The sequence below is a fragment of the Phyllobates terribilis genome, unplaced genomic scaffold, assembly GCF_046119375.1.
Source record: "Phyllobates terribilis strain yellow unplaced genomic scaffold, ASM4611937v1 Scaffold_3__8_contigs__length_932513732, whole genome shotgun sequence".
In the NCBI taxonomy this organism is placed as follows: domain Eukaryota; kingdom Metazoa; phylum Chordata; class Amphibia; order Anura; family Dendrobatidae; genus Phyllobates; species Phyllobates terribilis.
This window is the reverse complement of record NW_027362763.1, coordinates 683,836,424-683,863,037: the sequence shown is the minus strand read 5'-3', so window position 1 is coordinate 683,863,037 and position 26,614 is coordinate 683,836,424. Positions and strand designations below refer to the sequence as shown.

General features: G+C 55.5%; 1 protein-coding gene across 1 annotated transcript in view; it reads right to left on the bottom strand.

The window, feature by feature from the left end:
• The window catches only part of LEFTY1 (left-right determination factor 1), a 30,954-nt gene extending 7,746 nt beyond the window's left edge, over window positions 1–23,208 (bottom strand). The window contains exon 1 of the mRNA XM_073673296.1: window positions 23,149–23,208. The gene's annotated coding sequence lies outside the window, so the exon portion shown is untranslated. The remainder of the gene's footprint in view (window positions 1–23,148) is intronic.
• Between the last annotated feature and the right edge of the window lie 3,406 nt (window positions 23,209–26,614).

Genomic DNA, 26,614 nt, shown 5'->3' with positions numbered 1-26,614 from the left:
CTGCTGACAGTCTGATGTATATGGGGGCTTCCGACTCTCGACTGATTTCGGACTGATGATGCCTTTGTTCTCCATGAGATAAACCACCGCCAGAGGAGTCTTAAGCTGGCCATGCATATTATATGTCCATTAAATTGTTGTTGTCCAAAAGATCTTTTAGCCGACAGCCATCTCAGCCGAATTTCCAGCAGCACTTATTTAGTCGAGGGGTCCAGTGTTCTCTATGAGAAAGCTGTCAACTGACTCATCTCAGAGAGAATAATACGATTGGCACTCCACGATCAGACATTCTTGATTGACATTTCTCCCAACCATCAGTCAGCCGGCACCCCATACACATTAGACTATTGGCCAATCTTGTCAATATTGGCGAGTTCGGCCGACATAAGTCTAATGTGTATGGCCAGCTTTTCATCGTTTCTATCATTGAGAACTACTGTATATGGAGGAGTCAGGAGACATAGCTGTCGACCGAATCATCATCCAAATTATGGTTTGTCTTACAGCTATCTGCAGTGCATGGGGGATCATTAGTCTTCAGTTGGCTCCTGGCGCCAAGTCCTTTCCTTTTAACAATAGCTTCCATTGTCATAGATAGTGCTTATTATGAATGTTTCTGCTCCCGCTCAAAAGGTGTTAATTCCTAGAAGGGAACCTTGCAAGGATATGATTTGAGCAGATAGGAAATGAACTGGTGACTGACAGGTTAGTGATAAATTGATTCTAATTTCCTTCAAAGCCATTTGTTGTCAACCAGTGTTTGTATCAACAGAATAAACCTTTTGAATTCTAAGTTCCTCAAAAGCCAAGATGGGTGCCTTTGGCCATAGGGGTCTCAAGGTAAGATATTCGCAAGGATATCTGATGAAAAAGACTGTTACCAATATATTCTTAGATCTTGCCAAGACAACGGCATACAGGTGAAGAGCGTGCCGGCAGTCCTCCGCATTGATGATATCTTTCTTGTTCACAATATTGAAGGCCAGTAAAAGTGAAATTCGACATTCACAATGTCTTGAGTTCCATATCTTTTCAATTGGTTGGTTAAGGCAGCCACACAATGGCTTCTATTAAACAAGACACAGTAGAAGTCATCTTGATGCATCGTAAATATATAGGGTATGTTTGATCTAAACCAAAACATACTGAATATCCTGTTAATGGTAAGTTTCTGTGTGGATATCTCTGTTTTGTTTTCCAAAAGATAAAAAGGATGAAAATATACAAATGTAGACAATGATGATTTTATTTGGCTTTATTAGCTCCTTATGGACCTTGAGCTGAAATACACATTTAATAGTTGTTGAAGGAGCCTGGGGTCCTAATAGAGTACACATTCAGCTTGGTCTGTTTTGTCCACAGAGTAGGTGACTCTCTCATACAGACTATATACAAAAGATAGCTAGAATTGTTTCCCATTGGAAACAACATCGGCCAACACAACATATCCAAAACTTTAAGATCTCGTGATCTTAGTAAAAATAGGTGGTTAAAATATACGTCTTGAAAGAATAATGTGAAAACTTGATACTGCATTTTTATTTGTGTCTATTAAGCTAATTTTTTATAGTTTCCCACCATACAAATAGGGGTTTAAAACTACTTATAAATGTTTTGTATGTCAATATTATCTTACACTATCTTATAATGTTTGACAGTGACTATTAATTTAATCAAGATTTCTAAAGTCTAAAGACATTTTTAAAAATCTTTTTTTTTTTTAAGTGGCACCACTTCAGCGCTGAAAGTGCTGGAGTGGTGCTTTCAATGTGACAACTTTTCTTTTAAAGGTGATTCTTAATTCTTTTTTTTCCTTTAAGTTCCTACTATATGCGAAGTAAAACATGTGGCTATTATTTTTAGGACATTTAGGAATAAAATCTAATCTAATTTGAGTAAAAAAAAATTTTTTCAAGGTAATTCTAGATACAATTTTGAATGGTCTTACCATGCATTAAAGTAAAATAAGTGGCTATTATTAATATTATTTTGAATTTTTATGAGAATGTTGACAAAATAATTGCAACCAAATTTATATTTTTGCATTTAAGTAAGTTTTTATTTCTAAAGATATGTGAAAGTAAATAGTGGCTGTTATTACTAAGCAAAATAACTTGTACTTTTTTTTTTTGCTTGATTTTTTAATAAGTAAAAAAAACAAAAACATTAAGGGTAAATTTATTGGGGAGTCATTGAGCTGCCGGCATTAGAAAAGGACGCCGCGTGGCGGGGGAGGGGAAGGAAGGTGAGTATGAAGGTTGTTTTTTTTTGCATTAAAGAACAGCGGCAGAGCGGGGGACATATATTAGGATGGGGCTCAGGATAAGTGTCACATATATCAGGATGAGGAATATATATATAAGGATTGGGCCCAGGATAAGGGATATATATACCAGGGTGGGGCGGGCCAGGAGGGAGGGCATATGTATATACCAAGATGAGGGACATATATACCAGGATGGAGAACATATACAAGGATGGGGGGGGGCTGTCCAAATTTTGCATCGTGGCCCATCAGACTCTATTTATGCCACTGGACATCACTGTTAGGGTAGTTTCACATGTCCGACATTCACAGTCTGACTATGGGTTGCGATGTCCAGACCGGTATCAGTTCTCCTGACCCGAACGAAATAGTATATGCCCATGACATCGCGGTCCATATTGGGGTTTTGAATGGCTGATATATAAAAGGCCTTAGGCCAAGTAGACACGAACATGTAATTTCTTGGGCCATTCGCATTTGTATATTGCTCTGGGCATTGGCGACTTTGGACATCTTTTCTCTATTGTGCATAGGGGGCGTGGGACAGGACACACACAGGACAAGCCATTGGTTACAGAAACACCTTTTTTATTTTGTAAATTAGGCTTTTAAATTGCAATGGTTCGTCTTTTTTTTGTCTAAACTGGCTCTTTTCCCACTCCACAGTCCTTGCATGTACCTTAAAGCTCTTTATGGAGCTTTGTCTGGATGTTTTCCACTGAGATGAGATGTTTTGAATTCAGAGAAAGAATAATTGGAACATGAACAGGCAGAATTATTTCACCCAATTTGATGTATTGATCCAACTATTGATGCTCTGTTGTCTCCTCCGCCTTCTCCCTTTTCTTCTCACACTTATATATGCATTGCTATCTCTCTATTATATTTTCATTGCATTTCATAAATGAATATGTATCATGTTTTAATTTGTGTGGTTTGTAAATGTAATTAATTTAATTGCACTTTATGATATATAAATTAATTATTAGATTTGCACTTTATTATGCATGAACACTGAGCGCTTTTGTATATTTTAATCACTTATCTCTGTTCCCCCTTTACCCCTTTTTTTGCACTATTGCACGGTCTGGTGTTTGGTTGGTTTTCTGCTGATGTATGTCTGGGATTCTTCATCTAGATCTGATAGGTGGTGCATGTGCGCGCCACAATGCCCTCTTTCCCTGCTCAGCTCTTGGCATTAATCCAGCACCCATGCTTGTCTGGGAGTTTAGATACCGTGTTCCTTTCTCAGACATGTGCAATGCTAGGAGGACGTGCGTACCTGAATGTCTTACTATTTATGGGACCAAGGGAGGATTTATTTTCTGCACCCCCTGAGGAAGAAAGAGGGATTAAGCGAAACGCGCATCAGGGTGCATTTGGGGCTCACTTTACATAACACACTCTACTTTGGGTATGATTGTATCTATTATTTATTGATTAGATTTATACATTGATTTATCTATTTAGGAGATCAAATATCCTTACTTTACAGGTGATACTCACTTGCATTATTGTCTATGACCTGATATGTCGTCTTCATTGTTCTGACCTTGTGTTTTAAATAATAAAGTCTAAATATTTTTAGCTTTAAAACTCCAATTGTGTGCTGTTGCTTTTAAACATTACAGTACAAGGACTGGGGAGTGAGGACTGGAGGAATAATCATGAAGAATTGCAGATGTGAAAAATTTTCGAAGTCTCCCAGACAGCAGATGCTGCAAATGACCTCCCAGACATGGCTATGTACATGTCTTGTGCCCGTTTACACTTGTCTGATTGCCCTCACTGGTCTATGATGAGTTTTGCTACTTCTTTATGTCTGACACTGATACTCAAAATGCCTGGCTTAATGACCCTGGGTCATGTAGGGGCCCACTTTTTTTTTTCTTGCCCTACAGTGTGGATTGCAGAAGTGGCTTTATGGGATTTTCAAATAGCATAAAATTAATGAGCAAACACAGTGAGCGGAGAATAAGATGTGTATTGGGTGCACTTCACAGTGTGCTGTTCCCATTGCTGGATTTATTAGCTCCTCTTGTCATGCAAACAAGGGAAGCCTGGAATTTGGGAAAAGCTCTTGACTGGTTTGTGTATTGGGAGTTAGGTGGTGCTTTTAGCTTGTCAGACAGGAGATTAAACAGGCTGAACAAAGTGAAATATAGACAGCAAATGGTCCCAGAACAGAAGATTATGTGTATATATAGACGTATTAGTAACAAGCAAGTCTACACTTGTGTGGCTATGTGTGTGTATGTACTGTACACACTAAGTCTGCATGGATATCTATGTGTGCATGTCTGTGTTTCTATGTATATGTGTGTGTATGTATGCACAATGCGATTCTGGATTTTTTTTCTGCCTGAGGTGTAAATTGAATTGGCGCCTCTCCTTCCAGTGCAATTTAAACCTACAGCAAACAAAAGCAATGCCATCAATGTTTTTTTGAGGGTTTTCCTTTACGGTATTCATTATTATTTAACCCCCCTAAGGAATGAACCTGTGATAGTCTACATGCTTATACTATATTCTGCAATTCCACAGAATTGCAGTATATAGACCAAATTACTGTCTCCTATGAAGGAATACAGCATAAGAGCCACCATCAGTGCAGGAATACAACAAATACAACACCAGAAACATCATAAGTACTTGAATGCACTACCAGAAGCATCATCAATACAGAATACATCACCAAAACCACCATCAGTACAGTAATACATCACCAGAATCACCATCAGTACATGAATACAGCACCACAACTACCATCAGTACATGAAAACATCACCAGAACCACCATCAGTACAGGAATACATCACCAGAACCACCATCAGTACAGGAATACAGTACTAGAATCACCATCAGTACATTAAAACATCATCAGAATAACTATCAGTATATGAATGCATCACCAGAAGCACTACCAGTACATGAATACATCACTAGAACCGTCAGTACATGATGCATCACTGGAATCGTCAGCTTGCCTCTGCAAACTTCCCTCTCATTTCCGGTCTTCTGAAGCACAGCCCGACATGGTCGCCTTAAAATCTTCAGTATCATTATAATGCTCTTGAATAAAAATATCTACTCATGTGCCCCTGAATAATAATTACCCCTCTCTGTGCTCCATGCGCTAAATATGACTCATGTACTGTCCCTGTTATGGTACACGGCCTCCACATTGTACTCTTCTATAAAATATTGACTCCACACTGTCCACCCTTATGAACTATAAGACATCATCACCCCTATCTATATATATAATTGTCTTATCCCGTCTGTCTGTCTTTCTGTCTGTCTGTCTGTCTGTCCAGGAAATCCCGCGTCGCTCATTGGTCCGGCTGCTGCCAATCAGTGACGCGGGATTTCAGAAAAAGATGGCGGCCGTTAGCGGCTCATCTGCCGCACGGAGGTCAGCGGCGATGCAGCCGAGAGATGAGCAGCGCTAGCCGCTCATCTCCCCACTGCTGGCAGCACAAGTACCCCGACAGGCGGCGCTGCTCACCTCCATGCGGCTAATGTCTGGAGATCAGCGGCTTGGCCCGCTGATGTCCGGACGGCAAGTGTGAACGGAGGACCGGGGAGCGGCGCCGCCCGTCAGGATGCTTCTACTGCGAGCAGCCGCTCATCTTCTGGCTTCTCGCAGCGGAAGTAGCCGCACAAGCAGTGCCGCTCCCCGGTCCTCACTAATACGACGCTGATTGGTCGCGGTCGACGCCCGCGACCAATCAGTGATATGGAAGGAAAATTTAAACGCCGCTCTGCTGATTGGTCGCGGTCGCCGGCCGCGTCCAATCACCATTATTGGCGCCACATTTAAACCCCGCTCTGCTGATTGGTCGCGGTGGCCGGCCGCGACCAATCAGCATTATTAGCGCCAAACTTAAACACCGCTCTGCTGATTGGTCGCGGTGGCCGGCCGCGACCAATCAGCGATTTTGGCGCAAAATTTAAACCCCGCTCTGCTGATTGGTCACGGTGGCCGGCCGCGACCAATCAGCATTATTGGCGCCAAATTTAAACACCGCTCTGCTGATTGGTCGCGGTGGCCGGCCACGACCAATCAGCGATATGGGTGGCAAATGTAAACGCCGCTCTGCTGATTGGTCGCGGTGGGCGGCCGCGACCAATCAGCGATATGGGCGGCAAATGTAAACCCCGCTCTGCTGATTGGTCGCGGTCGCTGGTCGCGACCAATCAGCATTATTGGTGCCAAATTTAAACCCCGCTCTGCTGATTGGCGTGGCCGCCAGCCGCGGCCAATTAGCGATTTTGGCGCAAAATTTAAACACCGCTCTGCTGATTGGTCGCGGCCGCCAACCGCGAACAATCAGCGAGATTGGCGCCAAATTTAAACAACACTCTGCTGATTGGTCGCGACCACCGGCCGCGACCAATCAGCGACATTGACAACGGTGGCCGGCCGCGACCAATCATTGATTTTGGCGCCAAATTTTAACATCCCTCTGCTGATTGGTCGCGGCCTGCAAACATGACCAATCAGAATTATACACAGTATGATGCCCCACCCCCCAACACACAATGATTCCCCAACATCCTCTATACTCCGTATAATGACCTATAACCCCTATATAAAATTCGATGCCAAAATGGCCCCTATACACAATATGATGGCCCATAGCCTCATACATAGTATGATGGCCTCCTTGGCCCTCTAAACACAGTATGATGACCCCAAACACCCATATATGCACTATGATATACCATAGCCTATCAGCAGTATTGGCGCCAAATTTAAACACCGCTCTGCTGATTGGTCGCGACCGCCGGCCACGACCAATCATTGATTTTGGCGCCAAATTTAAACACCCCTCTGCTGATTGGTTGCGGTCGCGACTAATCAGCGATTTTGGCGCCAAATTTAAACACGCTCTCCAGTCCTCACTAACACGGTTCGCTGATTGGTCGCGGCCGCCGCCCGCGACCAATCACCTATATTGCCGCCAAATTTAAACACCGCTTTGCTGATTGGTCGTGGTTGCCAGCGTCAGAGCGTGAGTGTCCGAGGGTGAGCGTCAGAGGGTGAGCGTCAGAGGGTGAGCGTCAGAGGGTGAGCGTCAGAGGGTGAGCGTCAGAGCGTGAGCGTCGAGGGTGAGCGTCAGAGCGTGAGTGTCTGAGCGCGAGCGTGAGCATCAGAGCGTGAGCGTCAGAGCGTGAGCATCCGAGCATGAGAGTCCGAGCGTGAGCGTCAGAGCGTGAGTCTCTGAGCGTGAGCGTTCGAGCGTGAGCGTCAGAGCGTGAGCGTCAGAGCGTGAGCGTCAGAGCGTGAGCATCCGAGCGTGAGCATCCGAGCGTGAGCGTCGAGGGTGAGCGTCAGAGCGTGAGTGTCTGAGCGCGAGCGTGAGCATCAGAGCGTGAGCGTCAGAGCGTGAGCATCCGAGCATGAGAGTCCGAGCGTGAGCGTCAGAGCGTGAGTCTCTGAGCGTGAGCGTTCGAGCGTGAACTTCAGAGTGTGACCGTCTGAGCGTGAGCGTCAGAGCGTGAGCGTCAGAGCGTGAGTGTGAGCGTCAGAGCGTGAGCGTGAGCGTCAGAGCGTGAGCGTCCGAGGGTGAGCGTCAGAGCGTGAGTGTCGGAGCGTGAGCGTCCGAGGGTGAGCGTCAGAGCGTGAGCGTCCGAGGGTGAGCGTCAGAGCGTGAGTGTCGGAGCGTGAGCGTCCGAGGGTGAGTGTCAGAGCGTGAGTGTCAGAGCGTGAGCGTCCGAGGGTGAGCGTCAGAGCGTGAGCGTCCGAGGGTGAGCGTCAGAGCGTGAGTGTCGGAGCGTGAGCGTCCGAGGGTGAGCGTCAGAGCGTGAGCGTCCGAGGGTGAGCGTCAGAGCGTGAGTGTCGGAGCGTGAGCGTCCGAGGGTGAGTGTCAGAGCGTGAGTGTCAGAGCGTGAGCGTCCGAGGGTGAGCGTCAGAGCGTGAGTGTCGGAGCGTGAGCGTCCGAGGGTGAGCGTCAGAGCGTGAGCGTCCGAGGGTGAGCGTCAGAGCGTGAGCGTCCGAGGGTGAGCGTCCGAGGGTGAGCGTCCGAGGGTGAGCGTCCGAGGGTGAGCGTCCGAGGGTGAGCGTCCGAGGGTGAGCGTCCGAGGGTGAGCGTCGGAGCGTGAGCGTCGGAGCGTGAGCGTCAGAGCGTGAGCGTCAGAGCGTGAGCGTCCGAGGGTGAGCGTCAGAGCGTGAGCGTCAGAGGGTGAGCGTCCGAGGGTGAGCGTCCGAGGGTGAGCGTCCGAGGGTGAGCGTCAGAGCGTGAGCGTCCGAGGGTGAGCGTCCGAGGGTGAGCGTCCGAGGGTGAGCGTCCGAGGGTGAGCGTCAGAGCGTGAGCGTCAGAGCGTGAGCGTCCGAGGGTGAGCGTCAGAGCGTGAGCGTCCGAGGGTGAGCGTCCGAGGGTGAGCGTCCGAGGGTGAGCGTCCGAGGGTGAGCGTCCGAGGGTGAGCGTCAGAGCGTGAGCGTCAGAGCGTGAGCGTCCGAGGGTGAGCGTCCGAGGGTGAGCGTCAGAGCGTGAGCGTCAGAGCGTGAGCATCCGAGCGTGAGCGTCGAGGGTGAGCGTCGAGGGTGAGCGTCAGAGCGTGAGCGTGAGTGTCTGAGCGCGAGCGTGAGCATCAGAGCGTGAGCGTCAGAGCGTGAGCATCCGAGCATGAGAGTCCGAGCGTGAGCGTCAGAGCGTGAGTCTCTGAGCGTGAGCGTTCGAGCGTGAGCGTCAGAGCGTGAGCGTCCGAGGGTGAGCGTCCGAGGGTGAGCGTCCGAGGGTGAGCATCCGAGCGTGAGCGTCGAGGGTGAGCGTCAGAGCGTGAGCGTCAGAGCGTGAGTGTCTGAGCGCGAGCGTGAGCATCAGAGCGTGAGCGTCAGAGCGTGAGCATCCGAGCATGAGAGTCCGAGCATGAGCGTCAGAGCGTGAGTCTCTGAGCGTGAGCGTTCGAGCGTGAACTTCAGAGTGTGACCGTCTGAGCCTGAGCGTCAGAGCGTGAGCGTGAGCGTCCGAGCGTGAGCGTCCGAGCGTGAGCGTCCGAGCGTGAGCGTCCGAGGGTGAGCGTCCGAGGGTGAGCGTCAGAGCGTGAGCGTCCGAGGGTGAGCGTCCGAGGGTGAGCGTCCGAGGGTGAGCGTCAGAGCGTGAGCGTCAGAGCGTGAGCGTCAGAGCGTGAGCGTCGGAGCGTGAGCGTCGGAGCGTGAGTGTCGGAGCGTGAGCGTCCGAGGGTGAGTGTCAGAGCGTGAGTGTCGGAGCGTGAGCGTCCGAGGGTGAGCGTCAGAGCGTGAGCGTCCGAGGGTGAGCGTCAGAGCGTGAGCGTCCAAGGGTGAGCGTCCGAGGGTGAGCGTCCGAGGGTGAGCGTCCGAGGGTGAGCGTCCGAGGGTGAGCGTCCGAGGGTGAGCGTCCGAGGGTGAGCGTCGGAGCGTGAGCGTCGGAGCGTGAGCGTCGGAGCGTGAGCGTCAGAGCGTGAGTGTCAGAGCGTGAGCGTCCGAGGGTGAGCGTCAGAGCGTGAGCGTCAGAGGGTGAGCGTCCGAGGGTGAGCGTCCGAGGGTGAGCGTCCGAGGGTGAGCGTCCGAGGGTGAGCGTCAGAGCGTGAGCGTCCGAGGGTGAGCGTCCGAGGGTGAGCGTCCGAGGGTGAGCGTCAGAGCGTGAGCGTCCGAGGGTGAGCGTCCGAGGGTGAGCGTCCGAGGGTGAGCGTCAGAGCGTGAGCGTCAGAGCGTGAGCGTCCGAGGGTGAGCGTCCGAGGGTGAGCGTCCGAGGGTGAGCGTCCGAGGGTGAGCGTCCGAGGGTGAGCGTCAGAGCGTGAGCGTCAGAGCGTGAGCATCCGAGCGTGAGCGTCGAGGGTGAGCGTCGAGGGTGAGCGTCAGAGCGTGAGCGTGAGTGTCTGAGCGCGAGCGTGAGCATCAGAGCGTGAGCGTCAGAGCGTGAGCATCCGAGCATGAGAGTCCGAGCGTGAGCGTCAGAGCGTGAGTCTCTGAGCGTGAGCGTTCGAGCGTGAGCGTCAGAGCGTGAGCGTCCGAGGGTGAGCGTCCGAGGGTGAGCGTCCGAGGGTGAGCGTCCGAGGGTGAGCATCCGAGCGTGAGCGTCGAGGGTGAGCGTCAGAGCGTGAGCGTCAGAGCGTGAGCGTCTGAGCGCGAGCGTGAGCATCAGAGCGTGAGCGTCAGAGCGTGAGCATCCGAGCATGAGAGTCCGAGCATGAGCGTCAGAGCGTGAGTCTCTGAGCGTGAGCGTTCGAGCGTGAACTTCAGAGTGTGACCGTCTGAGCCTGAGCGTCAGAGCGTGAGCGTGAGCGTCCGAGCGTGAGCGTCCGAGCGTGAGCGTCCGAGGGTGAGCGTCCGAGGGTGAGCGTCCGAGGGTGAGCGTCAGAGGGTGAGCGTCCGAGGGTGAGCGTCCGAGGGTGAGCGTCCGAGGGTGAGCGTCCGAGGGTGAGCATCCGAGCGTGAGCGTCGAGGGTGAGCGTCGAGGGTGAGCGTCAGAGCGTGAGCGTCAGAGCGTGAGTGTCTGAGCGCGAGCGTGAGCATCAGAGCGTGAGCGTCAGAGCGTGAGCATCCGAGCATGAGAGTCCGAGCATGAGCGTCAGAGCGTGAGTCTCTGAGCGTGAGCGTTCGAGCGTGAACTTCAGAGTGTGACCGTCTGAGCCTGAGCGTCAGAGCGTGAGCGTGAGCGTCCGAGCGTGAGCGTCCGAGCGTGAGCGTCCGAGCGTGAGCGTCAGAGCGTGAGCGTCCGAGGGTGAGCGTCCGAGGGTGAGCGTCCGAGGGTGAGCGTCCGAGGGTGAGCGTCAGAGCGTGAGCGTCGGAGCGTGAGCGTCCGAGGGTGAGCGTCAGAGCGTGAGCGTCCGAGGGTGAGCGTCCGAGGGTGAGCGTCCGAGGGTGAGCGTCCGAGGGTGAGCGTCCGAGGGTGAGCGTCAGAGCGTGAGTGTTGGAGCGTGAGAGTCCGAGGGTGAGCGTCAGAGCGTGAGTGTCGGAGCGTGAGCGTCCGAGGGTGAGCGTCAGAGCGTGAGCGTCAGAGCGTGAGCGTCAGAGCGTGAGCGTCAGAGCGTGAGCATCCGAGGGTGAGCGTCAGAGCGTGAGTGTCGGAGCGTGAGCGTCCGAGGGTGAGCGTCAGAGCGTGAGCGTCCGAGGGTGAGCGTCAGAGCGTGAGCGTCCGAGGGTGAGTGTCGGAGCGTGAGCGTCCGAGGGTGAGCGTCAGAGCGTGAGCGTCCGAGGGTGAGCGTCCGAGGGTGAGCGTCCGAGGGTGAGCGTCAGAGCGTGAGCGTCCGAGGGTGAGCGTCAGAGCGTGAGCGTCGAGGGTGAGCGTCGAGGGTGAGCGTCAGAGCGTGAGCGTGAGTGTCTGAGCGCGAGCGTGAGCATCAGAGCCTGAGCGTCAGAGCGTGAGCATCCGAGCATGAGAGTCCGAGCGTGAGCGTCAGAGCGTGAGTCTCTGAGCGTGAGCGTTCGAGCGTGAGCGTCAGAGCGTGAGCGTCCGAGGGTGAGCGTCCGAGGGTGAGCGTCCGAGGGTGAGCATCCGAGCGTGAGCGTCGAGGGTGAGCGTCAGAGCGTGAGCGTCAGAGCGTGAGTGTCTGAGCGCGAGCGTGAGCATCAGAGCGTGAGCGTCAGAGCGTGAGCATCCGAGCATGAGAGTCCGAGCATGAGCGTCAGAGCGTGAGTCTCTGAGCGTGAGCGTTCGAGCGTGAACTTCAGAGTGTGACCGTCTGAGCATCAGAGCGTGAGCGTCAGAGCGTGAGCGTCCGAGGGTGAGCGTCCGAGGGTGAGCGTCAGAGCGTGAGCGTCAGAGCGTGAGCGTCCGAGGGTGAGCGTCCGAGGGTGAGCGTCCGAGGGTGAGCGTCCGAGGGTGAGCGTCCGAGGGTGAGCGTCAGAGCGTGAGCGTCAGAGCGTGAGCATCCGAGCGTGAGCGTCGAGGGTGAGCGTCGAGGGTGAGCGTCAGAGCGTGAGCGTGAGTGTCTGAGCGCGAGCGTGAGCATCAGAGCGTGAGCGTCAGAGCGTGAGCATCCGAGCATGAGAGTCCGAGCGTGAGCGTCAGAGCGTGAGTCTCTGAGCGTGAGCGTTCGAGCGTGAGCGTCAGAGCGTGAGCGTCCGAGGGTGAGCGTCCGAGGGTGAGCGTCCGAGGGTGAGCGTCCGAGGGTGAGCATCCGAGCGTGAGCGTCGAGGGTGAGCGTCAGAGCGTGAGCGTCAGAGCGTGAGCGTCTGAGCGCGAGCGTGAGCATCAGAGCGTGAGCGTCAGAGCGTGAGCATCCGAGCATGAGAGTCCGAGCATGAGCGTCAGAGCGTGAGTCTCTGAGCGTGAGCGTTCGAGCGTGAACTTCAGAGTGTGACCGTCTGAGCCTGAGCGTCAGAGCGTGAGCGTGAGCGTCCGAGCGTGAGCGTCCGAGCGTGAGCGTCCGAGGGTGAGCGTCCGAGGGTGAGCGTCCGAGGGTGAGCGTCCGAGGGTGAGCGTCAGAGGGTGAGCGTCAGAGGGTGAGCGTCCGAGGGTGAGCGTCCGAGGGTGAGCGTCCGAGGGTGAGCGTCCGAGGGTGAGCATCCGAGCGTGAGCGTCGAGGGTGAGCGTCGAGGGTGAGCGTCAGAGCGTGAGCGTCAGAGCGTGAGTGTCTGAGCGCGAGCGTGAGCATCAGAGCGTGAGCGTCAGAGCGTGAGCATCCGAGCATGAGAGTCCGAGCATGAGCGTCAGAGCGTGAGTCTCTGAGCGTGAGCGTTCGAGCGTGAACTTCAGAGTGTGACCGTCTGAGCCTGAGCGTCAGAGCGTGAGCGTGAGCGTCCGAGCGTGAGCGTCCGAGCGTGAGCGTCCGAGCGTGAGCGTCAGAGCGTGAGCGTCCGAGGGTGAGCGTCCGAGGGTGAGCGTCCGAGGGTGAGCGTCCGAGGGTGAGCGTCAGAGCGTGAGCGTCGGAGCGTGAGCGTCCGAGGGTGAGCGTCAGAGCGTGAGCGTCCGAGGGTGAGCGTCCGAGGGTGAGCGTCCGAGGGTGAGCGTCCGAGGGTGAGCGTCCGAGGGTGAGCGTCAGAGCGTGAGTGTTGGAGCGTGAGAGTCCGAGGGTGAGCGTCAGAGCGTGAGTGTCGGAGCGTGAGCGTCCGAGGGTGAGCGTCAGAGCGTGAGCGTCAGAGCGTGAGCGTCAGAGCGTGAGCGTCAGAGCGTGAGCATCCGAGGGTGAGCGTCAGAGCGTGAGTGTCGGAGCGTGAGCGTCCGAGGGTGAGCGTCAGAGCGTGAGCGTCCGAGGGTGAGCGTCAGAGCGTGAGCGTCCGAGGGTGAGTGTCGGAGCGTGAGCGTCCGAGGGTGAGCGTCAGAGCGTGAGCGTCCGAGGGTGAGCGTCCGAGGGTGAGCGTCCGAGGGTGAGCGTCAGAGCGTGAGCGTCCGAGGGTGAGCGTCAGAGCGTGAGCGTCGAGGGTGAGCGTCGAGGGTGAGCGTCAGAGCGTGAGCGTGAGTGTCTGAGCGCGAGCGTGAGCATCAGAGCCTGAGCGTCAGAGCGTGAGCATCCGAGCATGAGAGTCCGAGCGTGAGCGTCAGAGCGTGAGTCTCTGAGCGTGAGCGTTCGAGCGTGAGCGTCAGAGCGTGAGCGTCCGAGGGTGAGCGTCCGAGGGTGAGCGTCCGAGGGTGAGCATCCGAGCGTGAGCGTCGAGGGTGAGCGTCAGAGCGTGAGCGTCAGAGCGTGAGTGTCTGAGCGCGAGCGTGAGCATCAGAGCGTGAGCGTCAGAGCGTGAGCATCCGAGCATGAGAGTCCGAGCGTGAGCGTCAGAGCGTGAGTCTCTGAGCGTGAGCGTTCGAGCGTGAGCGTCAGAGCGTGAGCGTCCGAGGGTGAGCGTCCGAGGGTGAGCGTCCGAGGGTGAGCATCCGAGCGTGAGCGTTCGAGCGTGAGCGTCAGAGCGTGAGCGTCCGAGGGTGAGCGTCCGAGGGTGAGCATCCGAGCGTGAGCGTCGAGGGTGAGCGTCAGAGCGTGAGCGTGAGCGTCAGAGCGTGAGTGTCTGAGCGCGAGCGTGAGCATCAGAGCGTGAGCGTCAGAGCGTGAGCATCCGAGCATGAGAGTCCGAGCATGAGCGTCAGAGCGTGAGTCTCTGAGCGTGAGCGTTCGAGCGTGAACTTCAGAGTGTGACCGTCTGAGCCTGAGCGTCAGAGCGTGAGCGTGAGCGTCCGAGCGTGAGCGTCCGAGCGTGAGCGTCCGAGCGTGAGCGTCCGAGGGTGAGCGTCCGAGGGTGAGCGTCCGAGCGTGAGCGTCAGAGCGTGAGCGTCCGAGGGTGAGCGTCCGAGGGTGAGCGTCAGAGCGTGAGCGTCCGAGGGTGAGCGTCAGAGCGTGAGCGTCAGAGCGTGAGCGTCCGAGCGTGAGCGTCAGAGCGTGAGTGTGAGCGTCCGAGCGTGAGCGTCCGAGCGTGAGCATGTGAGCGTCTGAGCGTGAGCGTCAGAGCATGAGCGTGAGCGTCAGAGCATGAGCATCAGAGCGTGAGCGTCAGAGCGTGAGCGTCAGTGCGTGAGCGTCAGTGCGTGAGCGTCAGTGCGTGAGCGTCAGTGCGTGAGCGTCACAGCGTGAGCGTCACAGCGTGAGCGTCAGAGCGTGAGCGTCCGAGGGTGAGCGTCAGAGCGTGAGCGTCCGAGGGTGAGCGTCCGAGGGTGAGCGTCAGAGCGTGAGCGTCAGAGCGTGAGCGTCCGAGCGTGAGTGTGAGCGTCCGAGCGTGAGCGTCCGAGCGTGAGCATGTGAGCGTCTGAGCGTGAGCGTCAGAGCATGAGCGTGAGCGTCAGAGCATGAGCATCAGAGCGTGAGCGTCAGAGCGTGAGCGTCAGTGCGTGAGCGTCAGTGCGTGAGCGTCACAGCGTGAGCGTCACAGCGTGAGCGTCAGTGCGTGAGCGTCAGTGCGTGAGCGTCAGTGCGTGAGCGTCACAGCGTGAGCATCAGTGTGAGCGTCAGAGCGTGAGCGTCAGTGTGAGCGTCAGAGCGTGAGCGTCAGTGTGAGCGTCAGAGCGTGAGCGTCAGTGTGAGCGTCAGAGCGTGAGCGTCCGAGCGTGAGCGTCCGAGCGTGAGCGTCCAAGCGTGAGCGTCCAAGCGTGAGCGAGAGCGTGAGCGTGAGAGCGTGAGCGTCAGAGGGTCCGAGTGTGAGCGTGAGCGTCAGAGCGTGAGCGTCAGAGCGTGAGCATCTGAGCGTGAGCGTCAGTGCGTGAGCGTGAGCGTCAGAGCGTGAGGGTCCGAGCGTCAGAGCGCGAGGGTCTGAGCGTGAGCGTCTGAGCGTGAGCGTCAGTGCGTGAGCGTGAGCGTCAGAGCGTGAGCGTGAGCATCCGAGCGTGAGCGTCCGAGCGTGAGCGTCAGAGCGTGAGCGTCAGAGCGTGAGCGTCAGTGCGTGAGCGTGAGCGTCAGAACGTGGGCGTGAGCGTCAGAGCGTGAGCGTCAGTGCGTGAGCGTGAGCATCCGAGCATGAGCGTCAGAGCGTGAGCGTCAGAGCGTGAGCGTGAGCGTCAGTGCGTGAGCGTGAGCATCCGAGCGTGAGCGTCCGAGCGTGAGCGTCAGAGCGTGAGCGTCAGAGCGTGAGCGTCAGAGCGTGAGCGTGAGCGTCAGAACGTGGGCGTGAGCGTCAGAGCGTGAGCGTCAGTGCGTGAGCGTGAGCATCCGAGCATGAGCGTCAGAGCGTGAGCGTCAGAGCGTGAGCGTGAGCGTCAGTGCGTGAGCGTGAGCGTCCGAGCGTGAGCGTCAGAGTGTGAGCGTCAGAGCGTGGGCGTGAGCGTCAGAGCGTGAGCGTCAGAGCGTGAGTGTGAGAGTCCGAGCGTGAGCGTCAGAGCGTGAGCATCCGAGCGTGAGCGTCAGAGCGTGAGCGTCAGAGCGTGAGCATGTGAGCGTCAGAGCGTGAGCGTTCGAGCTTGAGCATGTGAGTGTCAGTGCGTGAGCGTGAGCGTCAGTGCGTGAGCGTGAGCGTCCGTGCGTGTGAGCATCCGAGCGTGAGCGTCAGAGCGTAAGCGTCAGAGCGTGAGCATCAGAGCGTGAGCATCAGAGCGTGAGCATCAGAGCGTCAGAGCGTGAGCGTGAGCGTCAGAGCGTGAGCATCCGAGCGTGAGCGTCAGTGCGTGAGCGTGAGCGTCAGAGCGTGAGTGTCAGTGCGTGAGCGTCAGAGCGTGAGCGTCCGAGCGTGAGCGTCAGAGCGTGAGTGTGAGCGTCAGAGCGTGAGCGTCAGAGCGTGAGCATGTGAGCGTCAGAGCGTGAGCATGTGAGCGTCAGAGCGTGAGCATCAGAGCGAGAGCGTGAGCGTCAGTGCGTGAGCGTCCAAGTGTGAGCGTGAGCGTCAGTGCGTGAGCGTTCAAGCGTGAGCGTGAGCGTCAGTGCTTGAGCGTGAGCGTCAGAGCGTGAGCGTTCGAGCGTGAGCGTCAGAGTGTAAGTGTCCAAGCGTGAGCGTCCGAGCGTGAGCGTCAGAGTGTGAGCGTCAGAGCGTGAGCGTCAGAGCGTGATCATGAGCGCCAGAGCGTGAGCATCAGAGCGTGAGCGTCCGAGCGTGAGTGTCAGAGCATGAGCGTCAGAGCGTGAGCATCAGAGCGTGAGCATGAGCGTCAGAGCGTGAGCGTCATAGCGTGAGCGTCAGTGCGTGAGCGCCCGAGCGTGAGCGTCAGAGCGTGAGCGTCAGTGCGGGAGCGTCAGAGCGTGAGCGTCAGTGCGTGAGCGTCCGAGCGTGAGCGTCAGAGCGTGAGCGTGAGCGTCCGAGCGTGAGCGTCAGAGCGTGAGCGTCAGAGCGTGAGCGTCAGAGCGTGAGCATGAGCGTCAGAGCGTGAGCGTGAGTGTCAGAGCATGAGCGTCAGAGCGTGAGCGTGAGCATCAGAGCGTGAGCATGAGCGTCAGAGCGTGAGCGTCCGAGCGTGAGCGTCACAGCGTGAGCGTCAGAGCGTGAGCGTCAGTGCGTGAGCGTGAGCGTCCGAGCGTGAGCGTCAGTGCGTGAGCGTGAGCGTCAGTGCGTGAGCGTCAGAGCGTGAGCGTCAGAGCGTGAGCGTCCGAGCGTGAGCGTGAGCATCCGAGCGTGAGCGTCAGTGCATGAGCGTCAGCGTCAGAGCGTGAGCGTCAGTGCATGAGCGTCAGTGCGTGAGCGTGTGCGTCCGAGCGTGAGCGTCCGCATCAGAGCGTGAGAGTCTGAGGGTGAGCGTCTGAGGGTGAGCGTCAGAGCGTGAGCATCCAAGCGTGAGCATCCGAGCGTGAGCGTCAGAGCGTGAGCGTCCGAGCGTGAGCGTCAGTGCGTGAGCGTGAGCGTCAGAGCGTGAGCGTCAGTGCGTGAGCGTCAGTGCGTGAGCATGAGTGTCCGAGCGTGAGCGTCCGAGCGTGAGCGTGAGCGTCAGTGCGTGAGCGTCAGTGCGTGAGCATGAGCGTCCGAGCGTGAGCGTCCGAGCGTGAGCGTGAGCGTCCGAGTGTGAGCGTCAGAGCGTGAGCGTCCGAGCGTGAGCGTCAGAGCGTGAGTGTGTGCGTCCGAGCGTGAGTGTCCGAGCGTGAGCATGTGAGAGTCAGAGCGTGAGCGAGAGCGTCAGTGCGTGAGCGTGAGCGTCAGAGCGTGAGCGTCAGTGCTTGAGCGTCAGTGCTTGAGCGTCCAAGCGTGAGCGTCCAAGCGTGAGCGTCAGAGCGTGAGCGTCAGAGCGTGAGCGTCAGTGCGTGAGCTTGAGCGCCAGAGCGTGAGCGTCAGTGCTTGAGCGTGAGCGTCCGAGCGTGAGCGTCCGAGCGTGAGCGTCCGAGCGTGAGCGTCAGAGCATGAGCGTCAGAGAGTGAGCGTGAGCATCAGAGCGTGAGCATCCGAGCGTGAGCGTCCGAGCGTGAGCGTTCGAGTGTGAGCGTCAGAGCGTGAGCGTGAGCGTCAGAGCATGAGCGTCAGAGAGTGAGCGTGAGCATCAGAGCGTGAGCGTCCGAGCGTGATCGTCCGAGCGCGTGCGTCAGAGAGTGAGCGACAGTGCGTGAGCGTCAGAGCGTGAGGGTGAGTGTCAGTGCGTGAGCATGAGCGTCCGAGCGTGAGCGTCAGAGTGTGAGCATCAGTGCGTGAACGTGAGCGTCAGAGCGTGAGCGTCAGTGCGTGAGCTTGAGCGTCAGAGCGTGAGCGTCAGTGCTTGAGCGTGAGCGTCCGAGCGTGAGCGTTCGAGCGTGAGCGTCAGAGCCTAAGCGTCCGAGCGTGAGCGTCAGAGCGTGAGCGTCAGAGCATGAGCGTCAGAGAGTGAGCGTGAGCATCAGAGCGTGAGCGTGAGCGTCCGAGCGTGATCGTCCGAGCGCGTGCGTCAGAGCGTGAGCGACAGTGCGTGAGCGTCAGAGCGTGAGGGTGAGTGTCAGTGCGTGAGCATGAGCGTCTGAGAGTGAGCGTCAGAGTGTGAGCATCAGTGCGTGAACGTGAGCGTCAGAGCGTGAGCGTCAGTGCGTGAGCGTGAGCGTCCGAGCGTGAGCGTCAGAGCGTCAGTGCGTGAGCGTCCGAGCGTGAGCGTCAGTGCGTGAGCGTGTGCGTCAGTGCGTGAGCGTGTGCGTCCGAGCGTGAGCGTCCGAGCGTGAGCGTGAGTGTCAGAGCATGAGCGTCAGAGCGTGAGCGTGAGCATCAGAGCGTGAGCATGAGCGTCAGAGCGTGAGCGTCACAGCGTGAGCGTCAGAGCATGAGCGTCAGAGAGTGAGCGTGAGCATCAGAGCGTGAGCGTGAGCGTCCGAGCGTGAGCGTGATCGTCCGAGCGCGTGCGTCAGAGCGTGAGCGACAGTGCGTGAGCGTCAGAGCGTGAGGGTGAGTGTCAGTGCGTGAGCATGAGCGTCTGAGCGTGAGCGTCAGAGTGTGAGCATCAGTGCGTGAACGTGAGCGTCAGAGCGTGAGCGTCAGTGCGTGAGCGTGAGCGTCCGAGCGTGAGCGTCAGAGCGTCAGTGCGTGAGCGTCCGAGCGTGAGCGTCAGAGCGTGAGCGTCAGTGCGTGAGCGTGTGCGTCCGAGCGTGAGCGTCAGAGCGTGAGCGTGAGTGTCAGAGCATGAGCGTCAGAGCGTGAGCGTGAGCGTCAGAGCGTGAGCGTGAGTGTCAGAGCATGAGCGTCAGAGCGTGAGCGTGAGCATCAGAGCGTGAGCATGAGCGTCAGAGCGTGAGCGTCACAGCGTGAGCGTCAGAGCGTGAGCGTCAGTGCGTGAGCGTGAGCGTCCGAGCGTGAGCGTCAGAGCGTGAGCGTCAGTGCATGAGCGTGAGCGTCAGAGCGTGAGCGTCAGAGCGTGAGCGTCAGTGCGTGAGCGTGTGCGTCAGAGCGTGAGCGTCCGCATCAGAGCGTGAGAGTCTGAGGGTGAGAGTCTGAGGGTGAGAGTCTGAGGGTGAGCGTCTGAGGGTGAGCGTCAGAGCGTGAGCGTCCGAGCGTGAGCGTCAGAGCGTGAGCGTCAGAGCGTGAGTGTGAGCGTCCGAGCGTGAGTGTCCAAGCGTGAGCATGTGAGAGAGCGTCAGTGCGTGAGTGTGAGCGTCAGAGCGTGAGCGTCAGTGCTTGAGCGTCCGAGCGTGAGCGTCAGAGCGTAAGCGTTCAAGCGTGAGCGTCCAAGCGTGAGCATGAGCGTCAGAGCGTGAGCGTCAGAGCGTGAGCGTCAGTGCGTGAGCGTCAGTGCGTGAGCGTCCGAGCGTGAGCGTTCGAGCGTGAGCGTCAGAGCATAAGCGTCAGAGCGTGAGCGTCCGAGCATGAGCGTCAGAGCGTGAGCGTCAGAGCGTGAGCGTCAGAGCATGAGCGTCAGAGCATGAGCGTGAGCGTCCGAGCGTGAGCGTCCGAGCGCGTGCGTCAGAGCGTGAGCGACAGTGCGTGAGCGTCAGAGCGTGAGGGTGAGCGTCAGTGCGTGAGCATGAGCGTCCAAGCGTGAGCGTCAGAGTGTGAGCATCAGTGCGTGAACGTGAGCGTCAGAGCGTGAGCGTCAGTGCGTGACCGTGAGCGTCCGAGCGTGAGCATCAGTGCGTGAGCGTGAGCGTCAGTGCGTGAGCGTCAGAGCGTGAGCGTCAGTGCGTGAGCATGAGCGTCCAAGCGTGAGCGTCAGTGCGTGAGCATGAGCGTCCAAGCGTGAGCGTCAGAGCGTGAGCGTCAGTGCGTGAGCGTGAGCGTCCGAGCGTGAGCATCAGTGCGTGAGCATGAGCGACAGAGCGTGAGCGTGAGCGTCAGAGCGTGAGCCTCAGCGTCAGTGAGTGAGCGTGAGCGTCAGTGCGTGAGCGTGTGCGTCCGAGCGTGAGCGTCAGAGCGTGAGCGTCTGAGGGTGAGCGTCTGAGGGTGAGCGTCTGAGGGTGAGCGTCTGAGGGTGAGCGTCTGAGGGTGAGCGTCTGAGCGTGAGCGTCCGAGTGTGAGCGTCCGAGTAGGAGCGTCCAAGCGTGAGCATGTGAGCGTCAGAGCGTGAGCGTCAGTGCTTGAGCGTGAGCGTCCGAGCGTGAGCGTCAGAGCGTGAGCGTCAGAGCGTGAGCGTCCAAGCGTGAGCGTCCAAGCGTGAGCATGAGCGTCAGAGCGTGAGCGTCCGAGCGTGAGCGTCAGAGCGTGAGCGTCAGAGCGTGAGCGTCAGAGCGTGAGCGTTCGAGCGCGAGCGTGAGCGTCAGAGCGTAAGCGTCCAAGCGTGAGCGTCAGAGCGTGAGCGTCAGAGCGTGAGCATGAGCGTCAGAGCGCGAGTGTCCGAGTGTGAGCGTCAGAGCATGAGCGTGAGCATCAGAGCATGAGCGTCAGAGCGTGAGCGTGAGCATCAGAGCTTGAGCGTGAGCGTCAGAGCGTGAGCATGAGTGTCAGAGCGTGAGCATCCGAGCGTGATTGTCCGAGCGCGAGCGTCCGAGCGCGAGCGACAGTGCGTGAGCGTGTGAGCGTGTGAGTCAGTGCGTGAGCGTGAGCGTCCGAGCGTGAGCGTCAGAGTGTGAGCATCAGTGCGTGAGCGTCAGAGCGTGAGCGTCAGTGCGTGAGCGTCAGCGTCAGAGAGTGAGCGTGAGCGTCAGTGCGTGAGCGTGTGCGTCCGAGCGTGAACGTCAGAGCGTGAGCGTCCGAGGGTGAGCGTCCGAGGGTGAGCGTCAGAGCGTGAGCGTCAGAGCGTGAGCGTCTGAGGGTGAGCGTCTGAGGGTGAGCGTCTGAGGGTGTGAGGGTGAGCGTGTGAGGGTGAGCGTGTGCGGGTGAGCGTGTGAGTGTGAGCCGCTAACGGCCGCCATCTTGTTCTGAAATCCCGCGTCTCTGATTGGCCGTGGCCGGACCAATCAGCGACGTGGGATTTCCTGGACAGACAGACAGAAAGACAGACAGACAGGATAAGACAATTATATATATTAGATGAAGTCCACACTGTCCCCCATTATGAGAAATAACCTCTACACTGTTCACCCAGCGTCAGAGCGTGAGCATCAGAGCGTGAGCGTGAGCGTCAGTGCGTGAGCGTGAGCGTCAGTGCGTGAGCGTCCGTGCGTGAGCGTCCGAGCGTGAGCGTCCGAGCGTGAGCGTCCAAGCGTTAGAGCGTGAGCATGAGCGTCAGAGCGTGAGCGTCCGAGTGTGAGCGTCAGAACGTGAGCGTGAGCGTCAGAGCATGAGCGTCAGAGCGTGAGCGTGAGCGTCAGAGCGTGAGCGTCCGAGCGTGAGCGTCAGAGCGCGAGCGTCAGAGCGCGAGCGTGAGCGTCCGAGCGTGAGCGTCAGAGTGTGAGCATCAGTGCGTGAGCGTGAGCGTCAGAGCGTGAGCGTCAGTGCGTGAGCGTGAGCGTCAGCGTCAGAGAGTGAGCGTGAGCGTCAGTGCGTGAGCGTGTGCGTCCGAGCGTGAGCTTCTGAGGGTGAGCGTCAGAGCGTGAGCTTCTGAGGGTGAGCGTCAGAGGGTGAGCGTCAGAGGGTGAGCGTCAGAGGGTGAGCGTCAGAGGGTGAGCTTCTGAGGGTGAGCGTCAGAGCGTGAGCTTCTGAGGGTGAGCGTCAGAGGGTGAGCGTCAGAGGGTGAGCGTCAGAGGGTGAGCGTCAGAGGGTGAGCGTCAGAGGGTGAGCGTCCGAGGGTGAGCGTCCGAGGGTGAGCGTCCGAGGGTGAGCGTCTGAGGGTGAGCGTCCGAGGGTGAGCGTCAGAGGGTGAGCGTCAGAGCGTGAGCGTGAGTGCGTGAGTGTGAGTGCGTGAGCGTGAGCGTCAGTGCGTGAGCGTGAGTGCGTGAGTGCGTGAGCGTGAGCGTCCGAGCGTGAGCGTCAGAGGGTGAGCGTCAGAGGGTGAGCGTCAGAGGGTGAGCGTCAGAGGGTGAGCGTCAGAGGGTGAGCGTCAGAGGGTGAGCGTCAGAGGGTGAGCGTCAGAGGGTGAGCGTGTGAGGGTGAGCCGCTAACGGCCGTCATCTTGTTCTGAAATCCCGCGTCGCTGATTGGCCGCAGCCTGACCAATCAGCGACGTGGGATTTCCTGGACAGACAGACAGAAAGACAGACAGACAGACAGACAGACGGGATAAGACAATTTTATATATATATTAGATGTGTGTATGTGACTGTATATATGGTATATGTGTGTATGTGACTGTATATATGGTATATGTGTATGTGACTGTATATATGGTATATGTGTGTATGTAACTGTGTATATATTGTATATGTGTGTATGTGACTGTATATATGGTATATGTGTATGTGACTGTATATATGGTATATGTGTCTATGTGACTGTATATATGGTATATGTGTATGAGCCTGTGTAAATATAGTATATGTGACTTCTTTATGATGTAGTTTGTGTAGTTATCATTGTGCACATTCCATATCTGTTTATGCTGGACTGATGTATGTGTTCATTGTGTCCTGCACTTCTGTACTCGTGTGATGTTTATATGTGCACTTTACTTGTGTGATGTATAGAACGTGTGCACTGTATTGATGTGACGTGTGTGCAATGTGCTTTGTACTTATGACATGTGTATTGTGATTTTCTGATGTGTGTGCATCATGTTTTTGTTATATGAAATAATGTTATTTAAAGGGATTTTCTGTTTTAATTATTTTAATGCCTTTAGGCTTATGCTAGGAAAAAAAAACAATAAAATCAGGGTTACTCATCCTCCTCAGGGCCAGCAATACCGCTTTGTTACTGCTCTGGTCTTTGTTTTCCGTCTGCAGCTGTTATGTAATGACTAAAAAACAGGAACTGCTGGAGCGAATCACTGAGCTCAGCTACATGCCAAGATCAACGGCACAAGCCACGTGTGACATTACCAATGCCGCCTGTAAACATAGACAGAGCAGAGCAGACATCACTGGACCAGGTGAAAATGAATAACTCTAATATTTTTTCCCTAGCGTAAGCCGATGAGCCAAAAAAAAAAAGAAAATGGAAGACTCCTTTAAGAGGGGGGGTGGGGGGAGGCTCATGCACAATTCATGCACGGGGGGCCCTTTCTCTCTGTGTTTGCCCCTGCAACTTGATAAAGGGTGATGTTCCCTTAGGCCTCACCTTCCTCATTTGACAAGTACACATTACCTGTTCTGCTTCATCCAATCAGCATTCACATTTATTCAGTGCGCAGATGGTAAATCTGCATAAAAATTATGATCTGGTCAGAATACTTGCTTGACTATTAATTCTTTAATTCTAATTCTAGGACGTCTCCTATTCACCTGCAGCTTCTATTTCTCGGCTACTTGTCTGCGATCTTCTAGATGTCTCAGGTCTGCCCGCGGCTTCCATTCCTCTGCTACCTGTCTGCAATCTCCCAGACGTCTCTGGTCTGCCCATAGCTTCTATTCCTCTGCTATCTGTCTGCGGTCTTCTTGACGTCTCCGGTCTGCGGTCTCCCGGATGTTTCCTGTCTGCCCGCGGCTTCTATTCCTCTGCTACTTGTCTGCGGTCTTTCGGACGTCTCCAGTCTGCCCGCAGCTTCCATTCCTCTGCTACTTGTCTGCAGTCTCTCGGACGGCTCTGGTCTGCCTGCGGCTCTATTCCTCTGCTACCTGTCTCTTGTCTGTGGTCTTTTGGACGTCTCCAGTCTACCTGCAGCTTCCATTCCTCTGCTACCTGTCTGCGTTCTCCCAGATATCTCTGGTCTGCCCGCCGCTTAAATTCCCCTGCTACCTGTCTGCGGTCTTCCGGACATCTTCGGTCTGCCTGCGGCTTCCAGTACCTCTGCTAACGGTTTGCTGTCTGTGTCCTGTGTACCTCACCTGTCTTCTGCACTAATGCCCATGGCCTGCGTGCCCACCCAGACCCATATTGTGACACCCCAGGGGTCTGGTTGCCACAGTGATAGAGATATTACGTCTGAGAGCAGGTGGGAGGTCTCTTGGTCAGGGATCCTATGCATGCCACACCTCCTGCCCAGTCCTGGGAGGGGAAGAACTTCCCCTATATAAACCTAGGGCTGAGGCAGGGTGAGTGAGTAGAGAAGAAGTAGAGAAGAGAAGCAGCATAGGAAGAAACAACAGGAGCTCTGTGGGAGCAGTGCTACAAGGAGTCAGGGGCTGGCAGCTGCAGAGCTCGCCCTGACTGAGAAGTTATCACCGGACCCGGAGTCCGAGGCTGTGGGGACTAACTCCTATCCAGCAGCAGAAACCGACCGGCAGGGGATTGCAGGTCCTCTGGCCCAGAAACCCGAAGGCACGGTCACACGCGTGGGACCAGCACCGCCGTCGTGGAGCGAAAGCTACTAGAAGGCCCCGAGTCACCGGCCATACGGGTGAGCACCACACGGTACACTCAGGGACGTGGGCTACTTATACCCGCCTCTAGCAAGGTAGCCAGAAGAGTATCGTTAGTTTGGGAGGCCTACAACTCCGCCTGGCCAGGGGAGATCCCATCTGCTCAAGGACTGACCAGGCCCCAATCGCTAGCCAGTACTACGGGAGGGTCTATCTTTGTCACCAGTAAAGACCCTGAACTACACCGTACCGTCTCCGAGTGGTTCCTGCTACCCCCATCATCCACGTCGGCTGCCCTAAGGCCATACCCCTCCCGTTGGGGGTTATACTATCACGCTGCACAATCCTACCACCGGCCTCAGCGGTCTGCCCTGCAGCAGCAGCTCCTTAGCTGTACTCAACGGGTGGCGTAGTCGTCCAACATCTACCGCTGATACAGCGCCACTTAGTCTGACTCCCTGGGCACGGACCGGATCACCGCCACGAGACTACAACCCTCAACAGATCCGGCTCCGGGTAAGCTCCCGCGTACACAACGCTGCGCGACACAGGCCCAGGGGCGCGTCAACTTCACCTATTGAGCCCTTGACAGTATGTATGTACATGTATGTATGTATCTTTGCATGTATGTTTGGGTTGTTCTGTGAATACATATACCAAATAACATATTATATATGATTACTATAGTCATCTTGTTTGCAATACCCTTCATGCTCAGTGAGAAGAGTGGTGGAAAAAAAATTGTAGTTTACCTTTGTTGATCCATGGATCTCAGGATATTTTTTGGACTTCACTTTGTCAGTAAAGAGACTGCAAACTATTATGGACTTCTGAGTTAATAGAAAGGGGATCCCCAGTGCCCAAATGTATTAGCAAGATTAAAGAGTGACTACAAAGCTTTCACCCAGGAGAACTAGTGCTTTGTAGGTAATGCACGTAATATATTAGCAAGTTGTAAATATTATTAGGATATATTGTACAGGATTTATCTTTAAAATGTTTTTCGATTTTGAACAGTCCAGTTTTATAAAAAACAAAAAAAAACAATTACCGTAACTATAATCTGAGTGTTCAGTTTATCTGCAGCACCTCCGCAGGCCAAAAAAAGTATTACACAATTCCCAAATAAATTAGTTAGCAGCCCATGTGACTGGAGAGCATGCTAGAATTTCTAGAGAGAAAAGCTTTCTATAGAGATGAGGGTCTTAAATGTCTCCTCCCCTTTCTTTTAATTTTTTTTGGGGGGCAAAAATAACAGTTGGATATGAAATATAACATGGTCCGTTTAATTACACATTAATTTATATAGTCAAGTAAAGTCTATGTGTACGATCATAGGTAAATACAGTATATATTAGAGGGGCAGGAAATGCGGGCTACCTTGTCACATGTGATAATAGATTTGTTGTGACTGCAGCACAGAGGTGTTAAGGCTTGTGCCAAAACCACAATTAAGGTGGGATAAATCTTGTAGCCTAAGGGCGCCATGCTATAAATTAGCAGCTGGAAGGATTACTCTGACAGCATCATACAAGGACTGAGCAAATGTTTATTTTCTGAATGTGCTGATCCAAGTCTGTAAGTGTAGGTTAAGGTGGCTTTGTTATTTAGGCCTGAGTAAAGGTTGATAGGGGCCCTTGGCTCACACATTTGGTGGATCCTCCATCCAATTTCTAGTTTGCAGACCCCCCACCTGACCCCCTATCGCAGCTACAAATAGGTAAGGTGGCCATGTTGAAATCTGTTCCACCAGTGGAAAAATGTACTGGACCAATGTAAAAAAACCCAGATGACTACAATCATGTAAAGGACCATCTTTTCAGCTACAATGAAATTTTTGGTAAATATCTGTGATTCGAAACGCAACTAGAAAAGACGTGTACCCTA